This window comes from Podarcis liolepis, assembly GCF_965112155.1.
Source record: "Podarcis liolepis genome assembly, chromosome: 15".
NCBI lineage: Eukaryota > Metazoa > Chordata > Lepidosauria > Squamata > Lacertidae > Podarcis > Podarcis liolepis.
Window position 1 is genome coordinate 25,689,148 of NC_139566.1, and position 12,114 is coordinate 25,701,261.

The 12,114-nt window shown below is 42.0% G+C and overlaps 1 protein-coding gene across 2 annotated transcripts in view; it reads right to left on the bottom strand.

The window, feature by feature from the left end:
- Nucleotides 1–12,114, bottom strand: part of MORC2 (MORC family CW-type zinc finger 2) — a 54,529-nt gene that overhangs the window by 27,366 nt on the left and 15,049 nt on the right. The gene's annotated exons all lie outside the window — the stretch shown is intronic.

Here is a 12,114-nt window from a genome sequence, read left to right on the forward strand (position 1 = left end):
CCAATCAGGAAGCGGGAAGACCCGCTTCCTGATTGTCCAGGAGGAGCATCAGTGTAACAATAGCGAATTTTCATTCGCTATTGTCACACAATGGGCGGGCTTGAGAGGGCGCAATGCTCTGCGCCTCGGCCGCCCGCTACAGTGAAATGATTTGAAGTTCCTCGGGCGGCCCGGTACCGATTGATCCACGGACCGGCACCGGTCCGCGGCCCGGGGGTTGGGGAACACTGAGTTAAGTCACGTTTATAACAGAAATACACCACTATCAGACCAAGAAATAATGACTAAACTAGGAAATTTACAAATCCCTTGGCTGCTAATTCACCAAATCCAGTTTTATGGCTAACCCTATTAACAGAAAGACTGTCACAAGACCACTAACCTCATTTGAAAGTATTGCAATATACACAGGACAAGGCCCAGGTATAACATTCACAATCTGTAAAATTCTAGTCGGGACATCAGTGGGTTTACTTGACCCTATTAAACATCCAAAGGAATGTGATTTTGGTTATGAACCTGACCCAGGTCAATGGAATAGACTTTGGACAAAAAAATAAAAATAAGTCTATTTCAGCAAGCAATAGAGAATTAACCCTAAAACTCATATACAGGTGGTATCTAACCCCTAGGAATCTGGCAATGCTATCCCAGTGCCATACCATATTGCTAGAGAGGCTGCCCCATACCTGGTAAGTGTCTCCACATGTGATGGAAACGTGCAAAAACATCCAGCCTTTCTGAAATTCAGTATAGGCAACTTCCAATTTACATGGGAGGTTACGTTCCAAGGAACCACCCATTTATGTGAAATCACATTTATTTGAAACACCATTGAAAAAGCCTGAAAAGACTGTGCCCCACCTCTTTTTGTGACATTTTGTGTCACGGATGCAGTACAATGCACATGTGTGCAATGGCACACATATCAGACACGCCTAAAACAGTTCTGCCTGTATTACAAGAAATTATTAAGTCCAGTTGCTGGATCAGCTGTCTGAACCTTGTACAGATGTACGAGTTCAACTCCAGCAGCATGGACCAAGGATAAAGTGGGGATTGTTGGAAGGTCCCTGGAGTGGTATCCATAACTGGTATAAAATGAGATCTGGTATATACATGAGTGGTGTAGTTACAGGTGAATTCTGTGCATGACAAAAGAAGACCCATTCATCCTGATGACAGTTGAGGGAGCAGCAAAGATATTGGTTTACCAGTTTGCTGATTGATTTATGAGTGATATGCCATGGACAGACATACCCACATTATTCCCAGCAGCTCCATTAATGCCTTCCAGAAACAAAGAGATGAACGGAAACCAGTGGTCTGAGAGTACATTTATCCGTAAGCTCACAGAAGTGGAATGCCTGGTTTACAGTGTGTCGGTGGAGACAAGACAGTAGGCCCCAATTTGGAATGAAATGCCCCATTTTGAGCTGCGTATCAATCACAATTAAGATCACTAGCATTTCCTCATGCAGATAGGAGTTTAACAATGAAGGCCAGAGTTGTTGACTCATAGTCTCCAAGGGGTAAACCCTGGGGTCTCTGGTGTGGGGTCTTGTTCCAGGTAAAAACATCACAGAACTAGACAGTGTTTTACATCCTTTCATATGGATAGGCACCAGAAGTCAGGAGCTTCTCAAGAATGCAGTGCCCCAGCAGGAGCAAGATGGTAGCCATGGAAGGTCTCAAGCTTAAGTGGACACTCAGGAAAGTAGTATCTCTGGTGGTGGAACAGGTAGTAGCTCTTATACGGACATGAGGTCAGTCAACATCAGCTGCTACACCAATCAGATGCTAAATGGCATATGCATCAGTTGGCAGGGCTCTCTGAGCCTGGGAGGAAGTCCACATTGATAGTTCCATGGAGGGATAAGAATTAAGGATAGTAGAATCTATTCACAGGAACAGAGCCCATCTTTTCAAGATAAAAAAAAAAAAATCAACCTTGCCATTCTTCCCGCAATATTGGTTTGCAACTACCAAGTGTAACAAATAACAACTGATGAGGTTTTGTACATTTTATGATCCAAATGTATGATACTTTTCTCTTATCAGATCCCGCCTTGATGGCCAGTAGCTCCCAATCCTAGAAGTCATCATTTTCTTCAGTAGGGGCCTGTTGCTACAAATAAAATGCTGCATGTAAATATGAGGTTCTGGCGCTGGGACAAAATGGCCCCCACAACCTGACTGGATGCATCTGCTGTTATTATAATGGTTGACTTGGGTGAGGGTGAAGCAGAATGGGGTCAGAGATGAAGACAGCCTTCAGCTTTTTGAATGCGTGTTTCACACCTGCAACAGCGTCTTTCTCGGAAGCCCAGTGAAAGGTGAAACCAGATGGGAGGTGGTATAAACAAGTCTGCAGAAGAAGTTGGCAAAGCCCCAAGCACTGCTGGGATCTTTGTGTATCCATGGAGGAACATCATTTTCCATCAAACCATTTGAAGGTCCCTGGGAAAGCTTGTGTTCACATAGTCGCTCCAAGACTAAGCAGACATGTTGTCTATGTTCCTCAGGTTACTCACAGAAATTCAATATGTCATCTTCGAGCTAGTCAAGGAAGTCTAATCACATTGCTGGAAAAGTGCTAGAAAGTTTCAGAAACAATGCATAGGTAAACTACTTGAAATGGTTGCAGAGGGTGTGAGACATGGTCTTCCATTTATCCACCTTCAGGGTTCATACTAGGTCAATTTAGTTAACTATTGGGACTCCTCTGCAAAAAGTTAGGGAATAAGTTAGGGAATATAGATCGCTGGGGAGATACATGGCTCATAAACCTCCTTTCCAGGTTGTCCTGGAGATATTCCTACAAGACCTTGAACTCTGGGGCAGAAATGTGCCCATACTGAAGGTCTGCTCCAGTCTGACGGTTGATGGGGATTAGGGTCAGTTTTCTCCATGTGGTTGAAGGTGTAATTACATGGAGTTGTAAGGTTTTAGAACTACTTCCTTCACAGATGTGTAGGTCTATGTTTGGACAGAGATAGGAATAGTAGTCTCATTAATCATATGAAACTGGAGAAAAAGGATAATGCTTCTTTCTCATCTTATAAAAGCTTTCGATACAGTGGATTACACCACTACAGCTCCTCAACCATTTCAAACTTTTGGTCAGAAAGTTTCATTCTTTCAGTTTATTATACTCAGGAGCAGGGGTCAGCAACCTTTTTCAGTCATGGGCCGGTCCACCGTCCCTCAGACCATGTGGTGGGCCGGACTATATTTTGAAGAAAAAAATGAATTCCTATGCCCCACAAATAACCCAGAGATGCATTTTAAACAAAAGCACACATTCTACTCATGTAAAAACACACTTATTCCCGGACCATCCGCAGGCCAGATTGAGAAGGTGATTGGGCCGCATCTGGCCCCTGGGCCTTAGGTTGCCTACCCCTGCTCTAGAGTTTGACCACTGGAGAGCCATGGTCAGCCATAGGGAAGCTGACATGTGATGCTTCAAAGCTCAAAGCTCTCTCCACTGCACTTTAGTATCTGCACAAAGCCACCGGGAAAGATCCAGTGTTTGAAACTCCCATGGTTCTGGGCATAGTTTACAACATTAGCATAAGAAGTTTCTGAGCTCTGGGTGCAGTACTGCGCCTACGTTCACAGATTAAAACTGCAGAGTGTAACGAAAGGAGGACCTTTTGCTGCCTCCCCACTTCCAGCTACTCTCTAAAGACTGGAGACAATATTAGGGGGTGGGCAGGGGAAGGACTAGACCATGTGAAAAATGAACATAATATTTTATACAAATACAAAATTGCAAGTCATTCAACTCATTTTTTTCTAGCTAAGGTACAAAATACAGCAGTACATAAACAAACTATGGAAATCACTCCTACAGATGGCAGTGATAACCATCAACCATCAAAAGAGGATTAGAAAAATTCACAGAGGAGGCTATCAACAACTACTAGACTTGTTCTAACTCCACTGCCAGACACACTGCACCTCTGAATATCAGTTGCTGGGAATTGCAGGTGGGAAGAGTACTGCTGCATTCATAATAATAGTAATAATTATTTATTACTTGTACCCTGCCCATCTGACTGGGAAGCCCCAGCCACTCTGGGCAGCTTCCAGAAGAATATAAGAAACACATTACATTAAATATTAAATGCTTCCCAATACAGAACTGCCTTCAGATGTCTACAGGCGGCTTATAATTGGTTAATTCTTTGACATCTGAAAGGAGGGCATTCCGAAGGGTGGGTACCATTACCAAGAAGGCCCTCTGCCTGGTTCCTTGTAACTTCACTTCTTGCAATGAGGGAACTGCCAGAAGGCCCTCAAAACTGGACCTCAGTGTCTGGGCTGAATGACGGGGGTGGAGATGCTCCTTCAGGTATACAGGACCAAAGCAATTTAGGGGTTTAAAGGTCACCACTTTTCTTGTCCATTCCAGGTCGCCCAACCACTGCCACAGTGTCCTTTCTCTTGGCAGATCAAGATGAGTAGGTGACAGCAAAGGCAAGCAAGGTTTTTAGCTGGGGCAATCAGAATAAGATCTACTATTTGACTATTGATTCAAAACCCTAAAATGTATTTTATATAATTGACTTTTTATTTCTATTCTTTGTAAATCGTATCGTTGTTTTATTGCTATGGCTGATGCAAATAAATATTCATTCATTCATTCAGGTCATCACAAATGCATTGAATTGTGCTCAGAACCAAACTGTGAGCCAATGTAGGTCTTTTAAACCAGTGTCAAATGGTCCCAGTAGCCACTCCTAGTTACCAGTCTGGCAGCCGCATTCTGGATTAATTGTAGTTTCAGAGTCACTTTCAAAGGTAGCCACACATATCCTGCTTGAGGGTTTCCTACAGGCACCTGGCTGGCCACTGTGAGAACAGGATGCAGGACTAATGAGCTATTAGCATCATACAGCAGGCTCATATTATGCTCTTTCAGCAGTGACATAGAAGAAAGAGACACCATCAGGTCACTTGATGTAGCAGATGGATTCCACCATTTTCACTGTTTGAAAATGGTCTTTCCCCCCAGAATATAAAACTTACTGCTGTTAAGTGGAGTTTGTGTTGGGATAGAGCAACTTTTTCGATTGGTTTATTGTTTAGTAATCTATTATATTTTAAACATTTTCAAAAGATAATTTTTAATACTGTTGTAGTTTTACTATTTTCTCCATGATCACTTGAAAACATGCTAGGAATGGGAAGTTTAAATAGTCTCATGATCTAGGTTACACTCTTCAGATGTTATAGTCCTTCTACTGCACAAACACATTGCTGTTCTTAAAGATGTATTTTGCTCTCAATTGGCAATGCTAGATTCGAAGAGTTTGCAGGAGCCAACTTGGCACGGTAGTATTCTGATAGCATGAGTGCATTGACTGCAGGAGTATATATAATGGTATAGACCTGATAAAAAAATTCCTTCCAGTAGCACCTTAAAGACCAACTAAGTTAGTTCTTGGTATGAGCTTTCGTGTGCATGCACACTTCTTCAGATACACTGGCAATAGTGAAGACATCATTATCACGGATGAAGCAGCTGGACAAGAGAATAGCAGGTTTTAATATGTCAACTGAACAGAAAAGAAGCATGCCAACCAGAAAAGGAGTCTGAAGTGCTGCAAATGTAATTTTCAATGTTAACCTCAGTTTTAACGATCTGTCAGAGTGTATAGTTTGAGGCTCACAGTACCCATTCTCGAAGATGACAGCTGGGAGGCCTCTCTGCTCCTGCTGATACAGATTCCAGGCCAAATTCCACACTGGTGTAGTTAGCAAAATTAGTTGTCAAGTAACCTTGTCTTCTCCACCAACCTGAAGCCACTGAGGACCTTTCTTGGGTATTAATTTTTCTCCAATTTGATGCGCAGGATCCAGACAAATGCCTGGAAGTTACATAACTAGGTCATAAGAAGCTAGGCCATCCTGCAATCAGCAGTGAAATAATTCTCATACATCTGGACATAATGCTGTACTCTACTTATTTCATGATCAAAAATAAAAATGGATGCAGTGTACATAAACCCAGCTGATGTGTGGTTAACCAAATGTATACTTTGCCAGCTAACAGCATATAGCTGTTACTTTTTTATTATTTTCTCTGTGGCTGCAGCAAATTTTGCAACTCTGATTGCAACATACTTCTCTTGGTTTGACAGGTGATATATTTAAGTAGATCAGAATTCGCCAGGTAATCCAACGCAATTGGATTTTCTTCTGGATTTGATAAAAATACCATGATGAAGGACACAACAGCTAGTGTTCTCAGTCCTCTGAACTCTGGAAGTTCAAGTACTCAGTAATCAGAATTCTACAAGATCTGTGGGGATCTTCTAATATTTGAATGTCTCTCAAGAGATCAAGTAAGAATAGTTTTGAATCCAACTGCAAAAACAACAACAGAGGAGAAAGGCACTGTACTAGCTGCTCGGTTCCTGTGTCTGACTCAAGAGTAATTTCTTCCGAAGAATCTCCGTCATCTTCAAGATCTGGAAGCAATATCTGATTGCCTAATTAAACAGCGGAATTGAGAACTTCTGTTTTCGTGCTTCTGGGAAATGATGTTTTATTGTACTGCTTTTACTGTTTTGTTGATAGTTGTTCAGAATAAAAAGCAAAACATTCTCACTTGAAGGCTACTTTGCATGAACTTACACCCACATCCCTCTAACTACAACTAGTGGCCAAAATTGTGGAAACCTTTTGGGGAAAGTGTATTTCCAAGGTCTGGTGGCTCATAACACCACTTTTTTGGAGTAATACCATAAAATTATATATCAATGGAAAAATAATTTAATGAAGAACATAATGCAATAACTTTTATGAAGGATCATATATTACAACAGCAGTTCTAAACATGAAACACATAGAAAAAATGATACACACAAAAATTCTCACCATGTCAATTAATACTTTGTTGGGTAACCGTTAGCTTTAATTATGACCTTACAATGCCTTCTCATGAACTAAGTTTTTTTTAGTTCTGCAGCTGTAATAACGTGAAACCAAGACTGAATTATTGCCTTTATTAATTGGGTTTTATTGCTGGGTTGTTTCTGACTAACAAGTTTCTTTAGTCAGCTCCATAGAATTTCAGTTGGGTTAAGGTATGGGCTATGTATTTTAGGGCATTTACATTCTCATTAATGACGCAAATTTTGCCCACACCTTTTGCTGTCATACAACCCCAGATCATAACACTAACTGGGTGTTTCATGGTGGTGTAATGCAAATAGGATGTAAATCTTCTCCAATGCTTCTCCTCATGTATTTCATGCCATCACTACCAAGGAGATTTTGGTGTCACCATTCCTAATAACACAGCCCCGCTGTTCTACTATCCAGTTAACATGGGTTTGGTTTCCCCCCAATTTTTTTTCATTGATTTTCCAAAATTTTAAACAAACAAACATAAATCATAACTAAACTTGATCTAATCTTAGTAACATTGTTAAGTGACTCCCAGTTAACATGGGTTTTAGCCCAGTTTAATCTTTTCAACCTTTGTTTAAGAGAGAACAATGGCTTTTTTCCTTGGAATTCTAGCATTTAGAACATATTCCTACAGTCTGCGCCAAACAGTCCTTGCACTCAACTTCACATTACATTGAGCCATGTCATCTTGTATACATCCAGATGATTTTCTTCTGTCATGTAGGCACAGTCTCTCAATTCTTCTATCGTCACTTGCTGTTGTGCATCTTTTCCTGCCTTTACCAGTCTGATTTTGCAGTGATTGAGTCTCCTTATACCTCTTCAAAAATTCAGAAATGCCACCTTGGGTTAAGTTTCCACCAATTTTTCTTCTAATTTCTTCATAACGGTAGCCTTGTTCACTTAATAGTACTATTTTATATCGCTTTCTGGGTGACCAGTCATCTCTTTACGCCATTTCTTTAATTTTATTAGGTTTTACAAGCTCTAAATGAAAGAACACAAAAAACCCAACCAACTTGATAGCAATCACATAACATCAATAGCCAAATACTACTGCGACCTGATTGGATCATTGCAAAACCAGATGACACCTGATTGGCTCTCTAAACACTCATGCTCACTGGCTACATTCAAATGAAGGACAGCTATTACATATCAACCTAAACAAGTTGTGCTTCCTTTTTCTGGTTATTTGACTATAACTTTTGATAGAATACAGATAATTGAACAAACCTTGTTTTATTACATTCTTCATTAAATTATCTTTCCGCTGATATATAATTGTCAGGACTGGTCGTTGTCCTCTTCAGATCACCACACAAACGCTTCTTGTTCTTTTATAAAACTTTTTATTGCGTATTAACAAAACATTCTTATAAACAGTTCTTAACTATTATTCCTCAGAGTCACTTCTTTCAGATACCTTCTGAGCTCTGCTTCTCCATGACCAGCCACTCTCAAAATGGCGAAGGCGCCTTTCCCTTCGCTTTCCCGCTCTTTTTTCTAACCTCCTGGCTAGAGCTGGCCTGTATCTCCCCTCCTCCGAATCTGAGCTAGAACTTAACCCTTGCCTTTCCTGTGAACAACCGGTCCCTCCCTGTTGTTCCTCTTGCTCCCTTCTATTAGATTCACTGCTCTCCTCCCCCCCTTGGGGAATGCTTTCTCCCTCTGATAAACTGAAAACCTCTAATTCTTCCCTGACATCACCCCCTCCCCTAAGCCCCCCTTCCTCCTCCTCGCTCCCCTCTGTTTCTGGAGGACCGAACCCTATGAACTCCTCTTCCTCGCTATCTGTCTCTTCAAAAATTTCTTGAAGATGCCAGTTCTGGGGTTTTGGCTTGTGGGGATATTTTCTATGAAATTCTCGCTGCAATTCCGGAACGTTAATTTTTTCTGCTGGTTCCCATGAGTTCTCAGACTCATCTAACCCTTTCCATGCAACCAAATACTGTAATTTCCTCCTACTTATTCTCGAGTCTAATATCTCTTCCACTTCGGTCTCTTCTTCCCCCATCATGGTGGGGAAAGGAGGTGGTTCCCTTGAGATTTGATACTTATGTGCTGGTACAAACACTGACAATAAAGATCTATGAAATACAGGGTGTATTCTCATATTTTCAGGCAAATGAAGCTTGAAAGCGACTGGGTTAATTTGAGCCTTTACTTGGAAAGGTCCCAATCTCCTTGGTTCTAGCTTTTTACACTTCCCTCGTATTGGTAGTCCCTTGGTAGACAGCCATACCCAGCTCCCTACTTGGATTTCTTCCCCAACTCGCCGGTGCCTATCTGCAGCTTTTTTGTAAGCCTCTTTAGCTTCTTCCAAATCCTCTTTCAATATCTCATGCATGCACCTCAACTCCTCTATCATTTGTTCTGCTGCTGGTACTGCTAACTGCTCCTCTTGACCTGGGAATGCCCTTGGGTGCAAGCCATAGTTTGCCACAAATGGGGCTCTGCCCGTAGACACATGCATTGCATTATTATACGCAAACTCTGCTAGACTCAACTTCTCTAACCACCCGCTCTGCTGATAACCAGCATAACACCTCAGATATTGTTGTAGTGTTGCATTCGTTCTTTCAGCTTCCCCATTGGTTTGCGGGTGTCTCGCTGACGTGAGGCTTAGCTCCACATCTAGTAACTGCATTAACCTCTTCCAAAATTGTGATGTAAATTGGGCCCCTCTATCTGAAATGATTTGTGATGGCATACCATGCAACCTAAAAATATTATCTAAAAACATCTTTGCAGTTTCCTGTGCGGTCGGAATTTTGGTACATGGTATGAAATGTGCCATCTTGGTTAGCATGTCAACCACTACAAAGATCACTGTTTGCCTGTGCGATGACGGTAGATCCGTTATAAAATCCATAGACACCACATCCCAAGGCCTTCCCGGCGTGGGCATAGGTTGCAACAACCCTGCGGGAGCTGCTCTGGGTGCCTTGGCTCGTTGACATACTTCACAACCTCTTACATATTGTGTTACTTCCTCCCTCAACTTTGGCCACCAGAACTGCCGTGTGATCTGATACAGGGTCTTTTCTCTACCAAAATGTCCTGCAGTCGGGTTATCATGATGTTGCCTCAACACTTTACCTCTTAATTCACCTGCAGGTACATACAGCACCCCTCTCCTGTACAACAATCCATCTTTTTCTTTGAAACCTTCCTCTTCCCCTTTACCTTTTCTCAGTTCCTCCATTTTCTTTTGTGCAAACTCATCTGTTACTGTCAATTGCTGGAATTCCCTGCCGTCCACTACTACGGCTGCACACCCCCACTGATCCAATCTCAGCATTTCTCGCAACTTGGGAGGTGCTTCCCCTTCCATATACTCAGGTTTGCGCGATAGCGCGTCTGCACGAATGTTTTGATGCCCAGGTATGTACTCAATCCTAAAATTAAACCCAGCAAAAAACTCTGCCCACCTAATTTGCCTTTGGTTTAGCTGTCTAGCAGTTCTCCAATACTCTAAATTCTTATGATCTGTTTGTACCACCACCTGATGTGATGCCCCTTCCAAAAAATGTCTCCACACTTTAAAGGCAGCGTGCACAGCTAAAAGTTCCTTATCAAATATGGTGTAGTTTTGTTCTGATTGATTTAATTTTCTAGAGTAGAATGCACAGGGTCTCCAGTCCCCTTCCTTGTCCTGTTGCAGCAGAATGGCCCCAATAGCCCTGTCAGAGGCATCAGTTTCTACCTTTATACGCTTACTTGGATCTAGGTGCATAAGATATTTTTCTGAAGCAAACACCACCTTTAATTTATCAAAGGCCTTCTGTGCTTCCTCAGTCCATCTGAATGGCCCCTTGCCTCTTAGACAATCAGTTAGTGGCGCTGTGATTTTGGAGTAATTACCTATGAATTTACGATAGAAATTAGCAAATCCTAAAAACCTCTGTAGATCTTTCTTAGTTTTAGGTGCTTCCCATTCCACCACTGCCTGAACTTTACTGGGGTCCATGTGCACCCCTTTGTGGGAAATGCAATATCCCAGGAACTCCACCTTTTGTGTGTGGAATTTACACTTCTCTAACTTCACATATAACCTGTTGGTCCTCAATCTCTCTAACACCTGTGTGACATGTTTTACGTGTTCCTCCATACTTTCACTATATATTAAGAGGTCATCTAAATAAGAGACACAGAACTGATCCAGTATACCTGCTAAGACGTGATTGATGAAGGTTTGAAATACCCCTGAGCCATTTTGCAAGCCAAAAGGCATTACCAAGAATTCAAATGCACCATACTTAGTACAAAAACTGGTTTTCCACTCATCCCCTTCTCTGACCCTTATCAGATTATATGCTCCTCGTAGATCAAGCTTGGTAAAGACTTTGGCTGACCTTACTCTCTCTAAGAGGTCATCTATACGTGGCAGTGGGCACACACGAGGCTTCATTTGACTGTTAAGGATTCTGAAGTCACATACTAATCTTGGTGCCCCTTCCTCACCTTTCTTTTTGACAAAAAAGACAGGAGCACCCCCAGAGGCCGTAGACTCTCTAATAAAACCTCTCTGCAAATTCTTTTGCAGGAACTCCCTCAATGCTGCAGATTCTACCTCCGACATGGCATATATCTTGCTTGGTGGCAACTGTGCCCCAGGGACTAGATCTATCTTGCAATCATAGGGCCTATGTGGTGGAAGTTTATCTGCTTCTTTTTCACAAAAAACATCCTGATAAGCCATATATTGTGATGGAATCTCACTTTCATTCCCCATCAACTTCCCTTCTACCTCTGTTCCCATTACTTCCACCGAGATTTTTCCCTTTTGCCCCAAACAATGTGTCATACAATATATCGAACCAAAAACCAAAGATCTTTGATGCCAGGCAATTACCGGATTATGACGATTGAGCCAACTCATGCCCAGCACCATTGGGTGCCCAGCTAGTTTGGTCACATGAAATGCCCTGGTCTCTGAGTGATGACCCATATCCATTCTCATTGGTGGAGTCTCATAAGTCACTTCTCCTGAAAGTAGCGGTCTGCCGTCGATTGTTTTCACTCGCAGTGGGGAACTCAAAGGTAACAAAGCGATTTTGTGTTCCTGTACCAATTTCTGGTCTATGAAATCTGCTGACGCTCCTGAGTCTAACAACGCCTCTACCTGGACGCTGTGTCCATTGGGTAGTTGTAGTTGCACCTTCACCGTTAGCCCTGGGATAG